Source organism: Chrysemys picta, chromosome 6 (genome assembly GCF_011386835.1).
Source record: "Chrysemys picta bellii isolate R12L10 chromosome 6, ASM1138683v2, whole genome shotgun sequence".
Classification (NCBI taxonomy): domain Eukaryota; kingdom Metazoa; phylum Chordata; order Testudines; family Emydidae; genus Chrysemys; species Chrysemys picta.
The window spans coordinates 49,057,448-49,077,271 of NC_088796.1; the positions used below are offsets into that span (position 1 = coordinate 49,057,448).

General features: G+C 37.5%; 2 protein-coding genes across 5 annotated transcripts in view; one reads left to right on the forward strand and one right to left on the reverse strand.

The window, feature by feature from the left end:
* PTCD2 (pentatricopeptide repeat domain 2) overlaps nucleotides 1-19,824 on the reverse strand; it is a 119,607-nt gene that overhangs the window by 11,149 nt on the left and 88,634 nt on the right. The gene's annotated exons all lie outside the window — the stretch shown is intronic.
* ZNF366 (zinc finger protein 366) overlaps nucleotides 318-19,824 on the forward strand; it is a 40,096-nt gene continuing 20,589 nt past the window's right edge. The window contains exons 1-2 of one of the 2 annotated variants that reach the window (XM_005288223.5): nucleotides 318-484; nucleotides 19,387-19,468. The gene's annotated coding sequence lies outside the window, so the exon portion shown is untranslated. The remainder of the gene's footprint in view (nucleotides 485-19,386; nucleotides 19,469-19,824) is intronic. The other variant, XM_005288225.4, reaches the window with a different exon arrangement.

The window sequence follows — 19,824 nt, forward strand, 5'->3', positions numbered from 1 at the left end:
TTATCTGTACTTTTTTGGCTAATGGAGTTCTCTACATGAGATATGGGCATTTTAATCCTAGACACTACTTTTAGAACTTCATTTGTTTTGTTGTAGTTGCACACAGAGAGCTATAAATTAGTCCTCATGAAGCCAATAATTCAGATATAATACTTGAGGAATTCCTTTTGGTTCAATTATATTTATTTTTCCAAACATTTTGTTTGAGTGAAAATGAGATGGCTATCTACTGTTTCCTTATTTTTTTGCAGGAAAGCAAAGGGTTGTTGACTTCCTCTCCCCTCCCTTCCTTCCTTCTTTCTGAAGGTACTGTACTCATCTGAAAAAAGAGAACGAAGTGATTGTTCCTGTTCTCTTTCTTAAGTCATTTGAAACATTGTCCTTGCTAGTTTTCTAAGTTTACTGCAATCTCTACACAGAGAGCAAGAGAGATTGCCAACAGGAAAGCAGGTAGAGAGCTTAGCTCATTCCACTTCAACAATTGGTAAGTTAACCAAGAAAGCATTTTACTTAAATCTCTGTTATTTTAATATATACACCTTTAAATACAGGAAAGACATTTATCAACTACCAGATAAAAGATAATGACTGTATGCGTTGGCATGCAGTATATATTTTCTTTTTAAATATCTATAATCAGCTTTTTAGATACTGCCATTAGTAGTATGAGATTTAACCAATATTGAGGAATGGTTTCTCAGTGAGGTTGATAAATGTCTGCAGTATTCAGTGTTGTGAATTCTTTCATATGAAGCTGAGTAGTTGATTTTACCTTTCCAGCAGCCACTGTAGCTTGTTTTAGACTTCACTGACTTTATATTGAAAGTTTCAGCAAGGTTTACTGTGACCTCGCAAAGGCAGAGATAGGATAAGTAGGTTCGTAATTGATAGGATAGTATAGTTTGTTCATCTCTGACCATTATTTCAGACATATTCATTCAAGTGTTACACTGAGCAACTGAGCTGTCATCAACCTGTGCCATAAAAGAGAAAGAATTACTAGAGTTTTTTTAAATGGAGCTGTGTAGTGTGTGTGAGAGAGTGCAAGTGTTTGTATCTCAGTGCCTTTTGTATATGCAGTCTGAAGGCAGAGACTTTTGACCAGTTAAGTGAGATCCAGTTTCATTTTAAAAAAGACTAAGTTACAAGGTATGTCACAAATACTAAGATTAACCACCAATGTCAGTAAGATGATAAAATGCTGGCTACTTATTTATATTCCTTATCAGCCAGTGGCTGGTCAGCTACAGTTTCCAAGTATCAAGTACAACATGTTAAGCTAGCAAAGTTTGACTGCACTGTCAGCAAAGAGTATGATCTAAGAATGCATTTTATTTTTGTAAAGCAACTCAACAGAAATAGCAACTTTTATACAGGAAGGTGCGATGCGGATGAGGAGTAGAATAGGTCACATTTCTACAAAAGAGAAGCCTGAACATCTCTTGAACCTACATTAACTTGCAAGTGAGACCTTCTGAGCTTTAGAATGTTCTGTGGGACATGCAAGTCCTGGCAGCACAGCTCCAAATGCAGGGCAGGGAACCCCAGAGCTGGTATAGACAACTCTGGCTGCTGGTGGATCCTCTGAAATCCATGGGTTCTGGGGGTTGAGCCTCCTTCTCAGAGGTGGGGATATATCTTTCCCCAATGACTGAACAAATACATTTTTCCTCCTTGTGGCTCCTTTCTATAGCTTCCTTCCCCACCCCCATGGTAGGGAGTGATCTATCCCAAATTAGCAAGTTTTCTGATAAAATTATATGTTTCTCCAGCACTTTATAACTGCTAATAAATAGAAGGAGCTAATCAATTTATTGTTTAATGTGGTTTGAAGTGAAATGTATCAAGTTTGTCTAGTTTTGGTGCTATTTATGAGCATTGGATGATAACATTTTGTAGGTGAAGTATTTAAGGTTACCAGGGTAGAGAGACCAGTTCTCCAATGCACACGTGAAAATGAGATGTGTACTTTTTTTATTTGGATACCCAGTTTGGCACTTAGCTGGACAAAAGGTCATTTTATGTGACCAAGTACTGATTCAGATAACCAAATGTGGGCTTTGGACATCTATTTAGGTGACTACATTTGAAAACTGGGCCCCCATTCATATGCCAAATAAGATAAATAGAGAAGTCGTTTTGTTAACTTAGCTCGTAAAAAGTATGCGATTTGCTCAGTCTACAGCTTCTGAGGCCACGGAATTTCTCTATTCCACTGCTGTTACCATAGTAATGATGTGCTCAAGCTGCAAAATTTTGATCTGGATTGCAAACACCCCAAAGTTCTGGGAAGGTTGGATCCAGCATTTAGGTTCAATCTACAATTAAGACAGGAGCCAATTGCAAAATTTAGATCCAGACTTCAGTTTTGACGATATCTACAAATTCATGTATGCTTGAAATCTGAGCCCATGTTTACTACATATCCTTTCTTTGAGAACTCTGAAAAGAGGGGATTCTATGATCCTGAAGCAAAAAAGTGTGTATACTTGCTGTTGTAGTAGCTAATCAAAAAATAAAGTACCAGTTCTAAACTCAGTTCTCTATTAATGTTTAAATAAAATAGCAATGCAGAATGATAGTTTATAATTTAGTTGTAAATATAGACCCTGAGCTTTGTACTTCATTCTCGGATTATACCTTTCAGTTACATTTCTCTTTGATACAATACATTTTGTTGGTCATTTGCAATGTCTTTTACATTGTGCAGTTTTTGTTATAAAATCAATACAACATGATTTTATATAATAATACAATTGTAACAAACAAACTAACTTCTCTTTGAGAGGTTAGGAAATCAAGTTTTGCCCTTGTCTTGTATTGTTGTGAAAAAGTTATAGACAGAGTATCATAGGTTATGAATGCCAGCCTCCTTAAATTTATAGTATTTGTTACTTTATAGCATAAGCTTAATGCTTGTGAAATATATTTTAGTGATTAATTTCTATATTATTTGAAACATTGTTTTCATGGAAGGCAATAAAACAGGTATTTACCAGAGACACACTTTTTAAATCTTACTCAAAAGCTTATTGGTGCCTTTGTTAAAAACAAAAACATAGTTACAGTGTAATTTTAAATAGAGCTGCTTGGATCCCCAATTCCCATTCCACAGGATATTCTGAATATATATTTTTTAATTGTTCCAAAATTAGAATGAAAGTTTGAAATTTCCCATGAAATGAAAATTCCAAAATTTCATTTGGAAAAATTGAAATATTTCATTTCAATAAAGTCAAATCTTTTTTTTTTAAATAAGGTCATAACCTTTCATTTCAAGTTTAACCGACTTGACTTTTATGTTATATAATTATATAATTTTATATAACATAAAAGTCAAAAGATTTCAACTTTTTTATATTATATTACATTGTTATCTTATAAGTTATAACAGACCATAACAAAGGTTGAAACAAAGTTGAAATGAAATATTTCAACCTTATCTAAATGAATCATTTTGAAAAATTTTCATTGAAAATTTCAACAAAAAACGTTTAGCAGGAAAATTTTTGATCAGCCGTAGTTTTGAACTATTATGTACTAACTAGCCAATATATAAGTTAGTATAAGGGTAAGGGTCCAGTCCTGCAGCCTTACTTCTGTGAGTAGCTCCATGGAAGTCGCAGGAGAAAGGGCCTGATCCAAAGCCCATTGAAGTCAATGGGATTCTTTCGATAGAAAGACGATCTTCTGCTGGTACAAATTTGTGCGAATGGAGCCATGCTCATATACACCAGCTGAGATTTGGCTCTTGGGTTCTAAATGTTTAAAATGTACTATTTCCTCTCACATTTTGGCATCTCTTATAGCTATTGTGTTGTTTGTGTTTTTTGGTAATGGGAGAATTTTTACCTTGAATTATCAGGTATTTTACATACAAACCTTGAAAAGTCTTGGCCTAATTGTTCTTAAGGCAACTTGGGCATAATGTGGATACAGATAAGTTATAAAGCTGTACCTACAATACTGCATATTTTTTGAGGCACTGCAGAATGTATATCCAGAAGATAGACGTGTTGGCACACCTATTAATTGTCTAGAATTAGAATGGAAGAAAACTTCTTGGCAGCCTCAAACCAGTAACGCAAGATAAACCCGAAGTAGAGTGGAGACCACCACATTCCTAGAAGTAGTCCTGGACAGACCCTAAGTAGGCTGGAGAATTGATTATCCCAGGCAGATCATATTGAACGTATATCACCGGGGCTCCAATACAGCAAAGGAATCTGCATGAATAGACCATTTAACCCATGCAGATCCCTTTGCAGGTTGGTCCCTTAAATACAATAGCAATAGTCCTATGTAAAAGAAGATAAATATAGCCGGAGATAAATGTATTAATTATCTGACAGACCTTTAACAATTCTGTGTTCTGAACATCTGCATTAAGGACCTTTTTGAAAAGTGTTGTTAAACCAAATGAACCATGTATTTTAAAAACCTAGTAGCTTCTCCACTCCCACTTCCCATCCAAGAGGACAAACTGAGCATGGAGTAGTGAGATCAGAGAAGAAAAATGTCTCAGAGAAAGGATTTTAGAAAGAAAAAATGAATGTAAGCCTTTAAAAAGAAGGCAAAAGGCAGAAAAATTTGCTTGAGAGGAAGCAGACACTGGAAAAGCCTGATGTTACCCTCATTTTCATGTTGAGAAGTTGACAGTTATGAAACTCAGCCTGCAGCTGTCTGCTGCTGGAAAAGTTACAATACCATTTTTTTTAAATGGATAACATTCAGCATGAGGGTTAAGAATGTTCATCCAGTCAAAAGCTCTGACTGGGTGAACACCTAATAGTTATGCAATATGTTTTGTAATGGCTAAGATCAAGCGCTGTATAGGATGTCTGACTTGCCTTCGTATCCATTTGGCAGTGTATAAAATACTAATGATTCTAGGAAAGAATCCTATATTTTTGAAAGAAGATAATGCTTTCATTTGATCATCTTATACCTCTGCAGTATAATGGAACTACACAGGTGCTACTCTTGTTTTTGTACAGGAAAGGGGAGGAATAGCGATTGCTCAGTGGTTTGAGCATTGGCCTATTAAACCCAGTGTTGTGAGTTCAATCCTTAAGGGGGCCATTTAGGGATCTAGGGCAAATATCTGTCAGGGACAGTACTTGGTCCTGCTGTGAAGGCAGGGGACTGGACTCGACTCAATGACCTTTCAAGGTCCCTTCCAGTTCTATAAGATAGGTATATTTCCATATAATAATAATAATAATAAATACAGTCACAACAAAGCAATTTCTCCTCTAAATTGACAACTATAAGGTACTGCAAGAGGGTTACATTAAATAAGTCTTGTACTAAAAGAAATTGGGATACTTCTAAAGGTTTTTAAACTGCAATGATATTCACTATCTGATGATTTAATTTCCCCTCTTCCACCATTTGCTCCTGGTTTCTTGCTGCATGGTTTAGAAGCTTATGTTATCAGTGGCAGTCAGTAACTTGAATCAGGCAGTAACACAGCTATTATTCTGTTTCCCAACTACCCTGAAAAACAAAAGATGCAAATACCTTTCACTTTCACCTTTCAGAAAAGACACTAGATGAAAGCCAACAATAGTTTGATCCCAATTCTGAAAACTCCACTTTATAAAAGATTTAGGAAAACTTTGTTTTTCATTAATTGGATAGCAAATTTTTGGTTTTTTTCTGGCAATTTTTGTAAACAACTAAAATTAAAACTGCCCTAGTTTTCAATGGCCCACGCTTATTGTGAATGTAGGGCACCACTTCACATAAGCAGGATTTTGGAAGCTGTAAAAGGAATGAAAAGTTTAAATGTTCATTGGGCCTGATGGTTCACAATGCTGAATTTACAAAAGCAGTAAGGTGATTTCAGTTAGTATGTAGGTTGATTATTTTTCAGTGAAAAACACTCTCCCCTCCACATTTTTCTATTGGATTAGAAAGAAGTGCCATTGATTTGAAATCAGAAGCAAAGTGGCAGTGAGATCATACCATGGGTTTTTATTATTATTTTGTGAGGCTGTATTAAAGAAATACGCTAACATTAGCAATGAGGTATCCATTGTCTGATCTTTCGCTTTGGAGCAATAATTTCTCCTTATTCATTGATCAAGGATGGAAACTATATAATTTCTCTGGGTTAGATTGTAATTTTACAGTCTGCTCTGAGTAATGGGGTAGCACATAGCTGCACTATGCCAGGAGCAGAAAAGAGAATGAATTATGAGCCATCAAATGTTCCATTTCCTTTCCCGCTTTCTCCTTATTCTGTGAGGGGAGTAAATTACTTCACCCCTTTTCACAGAGCAATTTACGCATCCCTACCCAGATACCTGAACAACTACTCCGGCTGGCAAGTAAAGGGCGGGTAAGGGAAGCCACAACTACTCTTATGCCTTTTCTCACTACCCACTTGCTTGCAGGGTGGGGGGAAAATTGGCTAAGCAGTCTCTGCTTGTCCCCTCATGACCAGAGTTGTAATTTGATGGAGTCTGTGGGCCCTATTCGGTCATAAAATATGTTCTTAATATCTCACACTGGGCCTGCTGATGCTCCTATTGAAGTAAATGATAAAAAAAAAAACACTGACTTCCCTCTGGCCTTAAAGTCTATGCGTCTATTGAAGCAGGATTGGGCCCTTCTGAATGAGTTAATTGACCCTTAGCTAAATTTGCAGTATTCATGTATTTCACAATATTTTCTCCACACATAAAATTGTAATAGGAACATTTAAATAGTATAAATCTAGGACATTAAAAATGCACATATTTACTGCAGCACCCTGCCTTTGGTATCTTGGCACCAGATAAAATCATGAGGAAGCATAAAATTTGAAAATGATGTCTTCCTCATGGCAGGTCTCCCAGAAGGTAAGCGTATCTCTTTCTACATGTGCACATGTTTCGTAAATGGATTTATTGATGCACTCTGTAGCTTTAATGAAAATAATATGCGCTATTGAAAAATAATTTAGATTTATGGATCTCTTTTTGGAGGGCAACATTTCCCCTCTCTTTCTAATTAAATAAAAAACTTGTTAGAACAACCTATGTGTAGGCCCCCTACCCCATATTGCAATTCACTAATGCAGATTTCTGCAACTGTGCTGTGTCTACTGAAGCCAACACAGGATTAGAGTTCTCCTGTGGAAATTGAAGTAAACCACAGGGAAGTCACTGGTAGAGGTGAATTATCTAATTGCTCCCACGTTTAACAGGAATAAGAGATGCTCACCTCACAGTAAGTATTTATGGAAGTGAAGGGAAAAGAACTCTGGCCACACAATTTGTCCCTTCAAAACATAGAGACTCAGAGTACCATGCAAATTATCACCAAGTATCTCTGATTAACGCTGAACCCAAAACATTAAATTGTTCCAGTGACGAGAAGCAGTACAGATCTGAAGGCAGAATTTTACCAGCAATCATAAAGATACCAGCATCAACCAACTGTGTGTCACTGGGAACAGGTCTCGAAACTTCTGACTCCCAGTATACAGGATGCCATTCTCCTATCCTAGGAGATAAGAAACACCTCTCAACTTAAATATAAGTCACAAATCAAGAAATTTTATTCAATGGGAGTTACTTGTATCCTGTGGGGAGAGAATCATGATCCAGGATTCTATCTGATGACCTTAATGAACAAGTCCACTAGTCATCCACTACTGGCAACAACGATACACATGAGCAAGCGTAACATATTTTGTGCAGTGGTGCAACATGTCCAAACCTGTAAGTCAAAATAATGCATGAGAATTCTGTCTATCCTCGGGTTTTAGACAGATGTCCATCACTGTAGCAGATATGCACCTTCCACATAAAGGCAAGAGCAACAGTGAAGTCCCCAGGGGACTTCATGGAATCTCTGGCACTTTTCCATTCCCAGGAAAAAACAAACAAAAACTCTGCATGGGGAAAGGTTTTTGGTTTTTAACTTTATTAAGTTACTGTTATTTTTGTTGTTGTTTGCTTTGTCTTTTTCAAGGTTTATTTGTTTTAGCAGTCGGTTGTTTGATTGGTTTTTTTGGTTGGAAGGTTTTTGAGTATAAGGGTGTGTCAGTTTTTTGAGCATTGTTCTTGTGATGGAAAGCACTTTTTAAATGAGGCCTTTGGGATGACTGATGATTAAAAGTGATTAATAGAAGCTCTAAGTAATTATTGGAGCTGCTTGAAAATTTTGATGAAATTTCAAACTTTGATTAAAAACTGGATGCAATTTTTGTGAATATTTTTTCAAAAACCACATCCCCTTTTTTGACAACTTCTTATCACTATTATAGTATAACGTTTGTGATGTTAAGCTAAGAGAAAGTCGCCATTACCATTCTTGGCTTCATTTTTTTCAGAGTTTTGTAACAATGCCATTTAAAATTGTATTGGATTGAAATTTGTCAGCCATAGTGCATTTCTGCCCTATGACTGGATAAAATTAATAAGGTGAACTTTAGCTCTGAAATGATAATAAAATAAAATAATAAAATATTAATAATAATAATAAATAATAATAACCTCCCCCAAACCAACCAAACAACAACTATGGTGCCAATTTCAGGTGCTTTTTGACCTGTTGCAACTAACTATTGCTTATTTTTAAAACCTTAATTTTTGCAATCACTAAAGTTAGTAAAATAATAATTAAATGTTGTATGTGGGATGTACATTGGTGGATCAGAAGGAGGAAATAGCCTGTTACTCAACCAATTACAGGATTCAACTTTGGGATCACAGGGGAAGGGAAAAAAACAGAGAGGAAGTTATCTTAAATTACTTTCTTGTGAGCTCTTGACCTGGTCAGTCAGAAACATTGTTCTGAGGTGGAGCTAAAGCACCAAGGATGTAGCCCTTCACCTGCACATAGATGAGGCAGGAATCTAGTAGTGTAAGTTCTTTTTCTGATAGAACTGCTTCAAATAAGAATTGTTTCTGTACACTTGTAGCCTGTATTTCTTACACCTACTTAAAGAAATACAAGCAATAGAACGGGAGCAAGGCCACTTTGGGATGAATGCAATATGGCTATATACTCTCATCGCATCTCTTGCAGCCACATTTTTGTTTACTCACATTGAGAATTAGGCAGCACACTTTGCTGATGAAGAGAAAACTCCAAGTTCAAATTTCAGGGCCAGAGTCTGCCCTCGGATATGCATGTGTCTGGAAGCACATGGACCAGAAATTAGGAGAATACAGCCCTTAACTTTGTATTTTAGTTTCCTTATATTCTATGAAGGTTTTACAATTTTTAACATGGTTTCAGTGTGGTCTTACCATGATATATGCTTGGCTTAGGGAAGTATTTTCCCTTAAAAATGGGAGAAAAGGAAGTTTAGTTAAGCTCTGGGGTAAGGCTTGTATACAATGCACCCAATTCTGGAGGGCTTTCTCTGGACTGAGAGAACAGCTAAACTACTGTACTATTGTCAATGTCACCAGTGTGGTCTAGGAAAACTAGCTAACACAAAAAAGGCCTATGTTAACTTTTTATTTAACCTCCTCTTCAGCTCTACCCTGAACTTTAAATAGGAACATAGGAATTGCCATACCGGATTAGACTGAGGGTCCAGCTAGTCCACTATCCTGTTTCTGACTGTTGCCAGTACCACATGATACTTTGTAAGCATAGACTATCTTCCATACCACATCCCTTCAATAGTGTAGAGCCAAATTCTCTTTTATACCTTCCAGTAGATAATACAGGAATTTATAATTAATCATTCAAGATATACACTTTTTGGCTGCTTTGGCTCAATTCCGTTCTACTCATCTTCAGATAAGTACAGTACTCTAAAATTATATTGATTGGGAACATTTTGCATTTGTTTAGTGCTTGTGAAAAATAGTAGATGGATGGCCCTAGAAACAAGAGTTCTCTATTTAGCAGACAGCTTTAGCACATAACATTTTCTCACGTTGCCCCACCAATTTGCCTTAAGTTGGAGGGGCCATTTATAGAGTGAGTTCAGTAGTTCAGTCGTTTTGCCCATTTAGTCCTTGGACTCTGCTGATATTGCCAGAAAGGTGTCAATTGCCATATGTACAGTGGCCTGCTAGGAACTGGACTGAGATCACCACCACACATTTGTTTAAAGGGTAATTGACTAAGTCACTGTTGGCCCAGGCTGGTTTCAAGCTGAACATAGAAGTTAAAAGTAATTAGCCTTCTCAGCTAAGCAGTTTCTCCAGCAAAAAGCATTTTCAAAAGTAAGCAGGTTTTTCTTTTTAGAACCCTGCCTAGACTCTCCACTATTTAATACCCTTTTCCTCTGCTGATGATTTGAAGATGACAACACGTTGAACACTATTCTGTTAATGTCTGTGTGGGCAAGTGGGATTCCAACGTGATCCATGAAAAAACTAATCATTGGTTCAATGTTTACACTCAATTGTACACATACCAATAGTCATATTTTTAACAGCACCTTGGAGTACTGTAGCTCTCACCAAAATGTAGGCAACTAACAAATGCTCACCTGTCTAAGGTACTATTAGCTCTCAGAATAATGGTTAATACAAAATGAGAGGAATCCGCAAAATACTGACAGCCTCTCCCCTGTATCATTTTATTTAAAATGAAAGTGGTATTTTTTAAATAATCATGCTTTTCAAATTAGTTATTTTCAATAAATCATTTTAAGGACCAGCTTAAGGCAGCCTTTAGTGAACCTGTTCAAATATATTTATTGCATCTCTACTTTTCAAAATAGTTGACCATAATTGTTTTGGGGAGTTTTAATTGTTGGGAGGCAGTATGGTCTTGCAGTTAAAGTGCCAAACTGGGTCTCAGGATATCTGAGTTCTATCCTTGTTCTGCCACTGTGCAAAGTGTTATTTTTAAAAGGTAAAAGGGCCTGATTTCCTTTACACTAAATATAAGACAAGAGTAACTCCACTGAAGTCAGTGGGAATTGAAGGCAGTTAACCGCTCACAATCAGATCTAAAGTGAGTAATAATGTATCTAATTGAAATAGCCAGGGAATTGTAGGTAACTACCTAGATAAGAATTTGGCCAGCACACTGTATTAAGAACCTCTCTCTTATAAAAAGTCAATGGGCTATTTAGCAATTGCAATATATATTAAAAATAAATGTCCAGACCTTCCAGAAGAGATTGAATCAAACTTCAGCTACATGTTCATAACTGAAAGTTTACACAACTAAATCCACCTAAGCGTCATAATGATGAGGGATGCATAATTTGTAAACTATTTTTAAGGAATTGGAGATGAGACAGATGTGAGCAGTAGATAGGTTATATCTCCTGCTGTCAGTATCTGGAGTTGAGTCCTCCTGTTTCATGAGTCCTGTTTCAGTTCACACAAGTTCCACAGAATCTTAGTGGTAGGTTGGTTCCCATCGTTTCAGCACCTCTGAATTTCACTTTGAGTTGTGTGAACCCAAAAATTCAAAGCAAAACTTTAAAAAAGGGTGAGATCCTGGCTGTGTTGAAGTAAATGGCAAAAAACTCCCACTGACTTCAATAGGGCCAGGTTTTCTTCTAAAATCTCATTTTGGAGGTGACATATGGAAACTGATCAAACTCAGCTGAGTATCCCCACAGTACTCATGTCACATGACTTCCCTCCACGCATGTCCGTGCACACACACACTTTACCTGGAGATCTCTTCTTTTAGGCATCTGTTTATGTGCAAATGAAGCATTCAGGAGATGGACTGTCTGGGCCAAAAGACTCATGATGTGGGAGCAAGCCAACTAGCTGGCTAGCTTGCAGATCAAGGACAGGAGTCCCCATCTACCAGCTACTAAGACTTGGGGAGATGGGAGGTTACCAGGCCACTCCCTGGCCCTCTATGAGATAGTAGCAGGAGTGAAACTATGGTGGGAAGGAAGGATCTTAAGCCAACCTAAGTCCCTTGAAAGGTCCATAAATAGCAGTGAAAGGTTCACTTTTGCAACAAAGCCCTAAAGCAGAAGTGTTTAGCCAAGGTTAGTTTTTCATTCTGGACTCTCTGCAGGGCTCCATTATTTATCTAAAATTCAAAATCCTAAACAGTCCAATACGATTTTGTAAATGGAATTTCATATATATAGTACGTAATTGTTATGTTTGGTAAATGACTGAGGTCTTCCTTTGAGGAAACCACAGAGACTGCACTCAACTGATGCAATTTTATCACTGAAGTCCTCTTCCTCCAAAAGTTTAAGTCATTTATTTGCCCTCAATTTATCTTCACTAACTTTAGTTCCTGGAGAAAAGTTTCCTAAAAAGTTGTTAACCTAATTTGGTAATATTCCAAAGGAAAACTGTTTGGTATGTACAATAGCTCTGGTGCCAAAAGTGTGATGTTTTCAATTGCCAATGATATATATGGAAGTAGGCAGGAAATAAGGATGGAATGAGATGAGCGGTGATTTAAAATCATAAGCAGTGATTTAAAAAACTATTTTGTACATTTTATAAAGGTGGTGACAAACTCCTTGTTCCAGATTTTGACATGAGTACTGTTATGATTCTTTATGTAAGAGTCTGAAGGAATGTATCCTTTTGACATCAGATCACAACTTGATCTCAAAGCCCAGATAATGCCCTCAGTTACAGCTATACTAGACCACTAATTCTAATGAGGAAACATAGATGGAATTGAGGGCAAAATTTGGTCCATTACACATTAGTGATTGTATAGGCTTTTCACACATACTCACAAAGTTGTTCGACACAATATAAAGCTTCATAGGGAAAAATACTGCAATGTATGCAAGCAAATTTTAACAATAAGTTAATGAAAGATGGACAGATCCCACACAGCAGAAAGGCTGCAGTATTGGTACATAAGGGAAAGCATAGTAAATAATATACATTGGGCCAAATTTTCATTTATTTCAAATGAGCTATATATAGGATGATGAATTTGTGTAACTGTTTAATAAAGTACTTCATCCTGATATCTGGATCCATATTTATACTAATAATTTTGATTAATAGATATAAATGTGGATTAAACTATTAGGAATAAGTATTATAGTACTAGATCAGAGGTTCTCTCTCTCTTTCTCTCTCTCTCTCACACACACACACACACACACACTCCTATGGACTACTAGCTTGTAGCCTAGTCCTCCTCTCCTGATGACCATCTCCAAAGACATCCCTCTCCCCACAGGAGCTTTCTCAAAAATATAAATAAATATCCAGAAAATGCAGAATGCACTGTATTCAGTTTACTTGAGGTACAACTATGGCCTGCATGACACATTCAGATGGTGCATAATTTAAGCTTTTATTTAATAAAACAAAGTTTCTAGCCCTCAAATTTGTGAAGAAAACCTACCAAATGTGACTTAGGTGTAACCAGTGCAGAACTATCTTCCTGAATCTGCAGACAGCCTGAAACAATAGTTCTGAGACTGAACTGCCTGATCCCCATTAATATAATTGGAGTGTCCGCTATAAAGCCCAGTGATGACACTTCACTATCAACATTAATTATTTAATTGCTGATCATTTTAACAGATAAAATGGGGAAGGGGTTAGGAGTGAACCCCTTCAGATATGCAGAGGGAAGAACAGAGGAAACAAACAAAGAGGAAGAAAAAGCAGAGAAAGAAGGATGGGGAAAAGGAGAGAAACAAAGGGCAAAAACAGCAGTGGGCCTAAACTGAATGCAAAGGCCACTTTGCATCACTGACACATTAAAGTGGCTGGAGATAGTTAAGGATCTCCCAATAAGGGGTAGAGGCATGTTAAGAGGTGCATTGGGGATAAGATTACAAAGCTCAAATGTAAGCTTTATATAGGAGTCCACAGCACCGTGTTCAATGAACCAAACTACACTGCACAGTGTCCTGTACCCAGTTGCCTTGGGAAACAATGTAAAAGTGTAATAGGAATGATAATGAATCATTCTGCCAAATTAAGGGAAAATTACTCATCTCTGGAGGAAAGGAACTGCAGCATAGACCAGGAGAAAAACAGCAAGGGAATAAAAGAGCAGAAAAGCAGTGATAACACATAAGGACTTGCACCATCTAAACAATTTTCTTTTAACATACTCGCTAGCACCATCCAAGTCCAAATTATGCCATAACCATGCTTTCTGACAAGGTCAAGGCATCAGATTCAGCCCATAGACTACCTGAATTCTGACAGTGAAAACAACAGAGTTATTCCAGATATGCACCTGTGGGAATGATCTCAGAATCTGGCTCTACATCTTTAATAACTATTTAAAAATATATGAAAATAATGGTACAATGATTTATTTCAGAGTAGATTTTTTAAAATTCCCTGCTATAGAAAGTGACAAAAATAAATGTACCTCACAAAGTGTTTTTAGCAAATATCTGTCTGCCAGGGTATGAAAAACAAATAATGGACATGCATGCCCAAAATGACTCAGAAACTTTACATTCTGTATAGCCAGATAGTATAGTGCAAATAGACTATTTCCCAAACATAGGGGGAGGGGTGATTGATTGACATAAAACAAATATTTTTAAAGGTGCAGTGAAACAACAGAGATGTGGCTCAAGTAATGAAAACCTGTCTGCTTTTCCGTTTGACTAGAGATGACCTGTCTCTCATTCTTAGCATCATTTTCACAGGTGAGACAAATGCAGCTGTGCTGCTTTGGGATGCTCAGACTGTGGAGATAGCTCCGAGAGCCTGAGAAATAACTTAAAAGCTTAAGCATCAATCCTGAAGTGAGTCAGGTATGTGCTAAAAACAGATCCAGCGAAACTAACATGGGATACAATATTGTGTTATATAATCCCAAGAAACCAACTATTATTTAATTGCATACAACTATAAATGAAACCCACGTGTTTCTATTAGGGCTCTTTTAGTGTGTCGTGTTAAACTGTTCAAATCCTTCAGAAAATAAATTTTTTCAGCTGATTGGCTTATGCGTGTAACTGATAAAAAATTATTGGAGGCTCTTCTGCATAAAAAAGTGTTAAGTGACATGTCAAGAATGCCACCTGTTAAATCTAAATCACATTGAATCAAGTTAATTTAATAAGAAAAGTTACCAATGGGGAGCCAGCCTTGTGACAAATTACATGGAAAATCATTAAGGGTCTGACCCATTGAAGTCATTGGGAGTCCTTCCATTGACTTCAATGGGGTTTTGGATCAGGCTCTAAAAGAGCTGCCAAATCATCAGTTCCACTTTACAGGATAATGCTGATGAGAAATGTTTCTTGCTGGAAAGAAGAAGTTTTATCCTGCAGCCCTTAATCAGCACATGAAGGTAATTTCCCAGGGAGAAGTGAAAAGACAGTAAACCTCTCAACAGTATCATGTTCATGCAGGGAGAAAAACCTGATCCTGTCCACTTCCTGATTTCAAATCATTCCAGATCATGTTCATGAGCAACTGTTTACATGTTTCCAATTCCAATGCCATTAACAACAGCAAACAGAAAAAGGGAAGAGAAATAAACTAGCTAAGGTGACCACCCGTCTTGTATCTTAAAGATATCCATAGTTTAGCAAGACACTTAGGTTCAATTCATGAAAACAGCCCTCTTCAACAAAGCACTTAAGCACATGCTTAAATTTAAGCTGTTGCTCAAGTCCTATGGACCTCCTGTAGACAAAGGAGAGTGTGTATGTGAGAGAGAGAGGGAGAGAGTGAAAGGGCGGTTGGTACTAAAAGAAGAGATTTATTAAAGCTCCAGAAAGTTTACATTTCTCAACTCTGCCCTTTCATTCCCCAAGGTTTCCGATTTTATGACTCCCTAATGCGTCTCTACGTCCAACGTTTTTTGAGGAGTTTCCTACCCCCACCTCACTTCTGCCTGATGATAGCACAATTTCTCTCTCACACATACCCCTGCCAAGTGTAGGGAAAAATGCTTTTGTTCTACATTAAACATCTCTCTACTAGATTCAGTCCACATGGTGCAGGCTTACACCACAAGTGTTTTAGGGAGAAACAGGACTCACTCAGCAACAAGGCTGCCACAGCCCATTTTCCATATTCATGTGCTTGCATGTGTGGTTACTTCAGCAAGGGGAGCATAGACGGAAAGTGCACCCTGCTGTACCTTCCACGTATATGAAATAATGTGACATCAGGGGTGAAAGAGAAATAGCTGGCATAAAACGAAAGTGAATTAGCCTGGCAGCAGCAAGAAGATCTGAGATACCAGAAAGAGGACTGGGGAACTGGAGTTACAGTTGCTCCTTGTCTTCTCCAGTGAGTGGCATATCTGAAGCCCACACAATGGCATATCTGAAGCCCACAACATCATTTTTTCACAGCTTTGTGCTCTAAGTGGACGAGAAAGAGCAATGGTTTGATAATCTGGCATTTGGGTACCAAACAGTGAGATGAGCCGCCTCCACATTAGCTAGGTGCAAATAGCACCTGTGTCTGTTTGTACATCAAGTATCAGGGGGTAGCCGTGTTAGTCTGTATCTACAAAAACAACAAGGAGTCTGGTGGCACCTTAAAGACTAACAGATTTATTTGGGCATAAGCTTTCGTGAGTTAAAACCTCACTTCTTCGGATGCATCCGAAGAAGTGAGGTTTTAACTCACGAAAGCTTATGCCCAAATAAATCTGTTAGTCTTTAAGGTGCCACCAGACTCCTTGTTGTTTTTGTTTGTACATCAAGGGAGATGATTGGGGGAGGGAGTGTGGGGGAGAAATACTGAACACATGACATTTACAAAGTTACAGCTACAGAGGGGTCTGACCTGGCACATAGGATGAGACCATCCTCAGACCTTAGGGAAGTTCAGATCTGGATCTAATTTTGCACCTCAGACCTATCTCTGCTTACTACAGCTCCCTCAAGCATGCAGCAGAAATGAGGTAAATAGTACGCCTAAAAGAGCATGAGGAATTGTGAAAACAGCCAAGTATTGCGCAACACATGCAGTGAGAAATACTAAACATCGAATCCTGAAATTATGCTCATTAGTTAAGCATTGAAAATGTGTTGGACCTTCCTTTATTATTTGCATTTTTTTTCCAATTGTGGTCTTTACAGAAGAAGTGGGGCTTTAGGAGAGATATGAATGAAGAGAGGCACTCAGGGAGCAGGAGTTTACTCCATGCATAGGAGGCAGCATGAAGGTAGGAATGGGAGAAGGAAATAAAGAGGTCATTGTTGCTGAAGTAAAGGAGGAGTGGGAAATGTGAGGCAAGATCAGATACATAGGTTCAGGCAGAACTTTGCAAATTCATTCACATTAATTAAATGAAAGATTGTAGCCGATGGTAATACACAAATTCACGTTTGTCTGAATACTCTTAATACTTTCACTGATTTAAATTGTACTTGGCAAAATATTTTGCTAATATTCTGTAGGGAACAATTCTACATTGGCCTGAATGACCAAATGGGTCTTTTACAGGTCTAATTTCTAATCAGTCGAATCCTAAGGTAGATAGAAGGATTAATGATTAAAAACTAGTAAGGACTTCAGGGTTTGGCCAAAACAAAACAAAACTTAGGGGCAAGTTATGTAAAGGAGAGGCTCATGAAACCTACTGAGTCAGCAATAACTGGGTCATTAAAATGACTGCTTGCAAATGTCCACTATTGAAAAGCAGATGTGTGCACAGTGAGATCTGCGAATCTTTCACTTGCTCAGCTGGAGTGAAGGAGTATAGTAGTATTTTATTTGTCAGTTGACCCTCTTTATAATGTACACAAAACAAAGTAATCAAATGGTAAAAAAATGCAGTTACAATTCATTCTTTCCCCCCAAATCCCAGCATCAGTATTTCAACCCCCACGGGGAGAGCAGGAATGAATTGACATGGTACATTCAGCTATGTTTTTGAATCAGATGTGGTTGTTTAAACACACAGTTCCTATTAGTGCTAACAGGAGCTGTGCCCAAATCTACCACCATTATATTTTCCACACTAGCCTCCATTTCATGCTTGTTTCCAGATCTTCGACCCACGCTCCACTCGAACATCAAACTAGTATGGGTTTCCTATCTTAAAGGGTTTTTAATTTTTCAGTTCTCACTCATTCTGGTCTCATTTCTATTTTTATCATCTCTGCTGAGTAGTAGCAGCAGCAGAGCAATTGTGAAGCAAAGGGGTAGTTATAGTCTAAGCTGGAGCTCTTTAGACCACTCGCATTTATACTGGTGTCCTTCTGCCTCTCCAAATAATTGGTAATGGCTTCCATACATGGAGTTTTGCCATTGACTTCAATAGGATCAGGATCTCACCCCTGGGACTCTAAAGATATATATGCTGGTACAATGAGTTGCATGATATATGTACAAGTTTGGTTTTTTTCTTCTGGGGAAATATTATGCCTGGAAACGAGAAAATAAGAGGTGATTCATTTTCTGTGTTAAAAACTCTCTTCCTCTTTCAAGGAAGTTAATTCAATAACAACATTACTTATAAATAGCGGTACAGAAGCTTTGTTCGGGAAAAACCTCAACAGCTTTCCCAACTCACTGTAAAGATGCTTGAAACAGAATCACTTGAAACTCTCTACCTATTTCAAGACTCCAACTGAAATGGAACCTTTTTTAAGCTATGAAGTGTCTTGATACAGTATGTTTTTTAAAACTTTCAGATGCCAAGATAGCATGAGAAGTTCTGTCCTGGTGAGATTTCCACACTGTGTTTTCAGACTCAAGAAGCTTAGATAGCTCAGATACTTAGGCTTTTAGATTTTTATCCAGACTTAAACCAAACTAATTTCTAAAGCTTATTGATCACTATTATGTATAGAACACAAATATTTAGGTGAAGAGTGAGGAAAGGAGATATGCTGTGATTACATGCTAAAAATGATAGACATCTATGAAATAATTAAGATGAAGGTGATAAAAAAAATTCTTTAAGCTGCTGAGAGTAAAAGAGGGACCTAACTCCAGAGTCAGTTAGGGATCTTCTAAAGAGAAATAAAGTAAAGTAATGAGGAAATATGCTCTTTAAAAGGTACTGTAACATGATGTCTTCTAGCACAGTTATTTAAAGCAGAAGGCACTACACCTTATGTCTGTGAAGGAATTAATCCTTAAATCTGTTATCAAGTCTGGAGTCCCTTCTATAATTTGGTCATCCATTGAAAGGTTTAACAATCTTTTATGGAGTGAGATTATAACCAAGGGCAGATCATGCTCCCATTGAGTTAATGGGAGCTTTGCCATTGACTTCAGAGGCAGTAGGAGCAGGCCCCAGATTTGTTGCTTGTCTTGAACAATAAAAAGGTTTGATTTCTATAGTATCAGACTTGACAGAACTATAATAATAAGCCAGAAATGACAAGATGATCCATAGCAAAACTTAGATTGCAAATGTATACAGTCAGGGGTGTGTCTCCCCTTATGTTTGTACAGAGTCTAAGAGTCACAGATCCTGATTTGGGGCCCTTAGATGTTATTTTATTATTTATGAGAAGTGGTACTGCAGGCATATTTTATTTGATTTTTTTTATTCTCCCTCCCACCTCAGGTCCTTCATTCACCTCAGTCTGACTGCACCCAACCTCTGTGTTAATGGTGGTTCTTGAATAATTGAACTCCCTCTTTCCCAGGTATACCTGATCTGATGATTTATATGGTAATCCATTATAGGATAATATGACATAAGCTTTTTGTGAAAGTGACTAATACTTTTGTTGAGCAATAAAAGGATTCCTCTCCAGTAATGCTCCTTTTACCTCAAGGAAAAGACTCTCAAACACTCTGCCACTACTTCAGTCTCAGGATGGTTTGAAATCCCCAGACACCAATGAAGATAATGAAAGCTGAGAAAAGCAGGCAGCATAGAGACAACAGAGCAATGAGCACCTACCAAGGCACTTACTCGTTGTGGCTTCTATAGATTCTTGACAGTATTACAATAATGACAGCAGGGCCTGATTTGCCACTACCTGACACTTGTTTAACA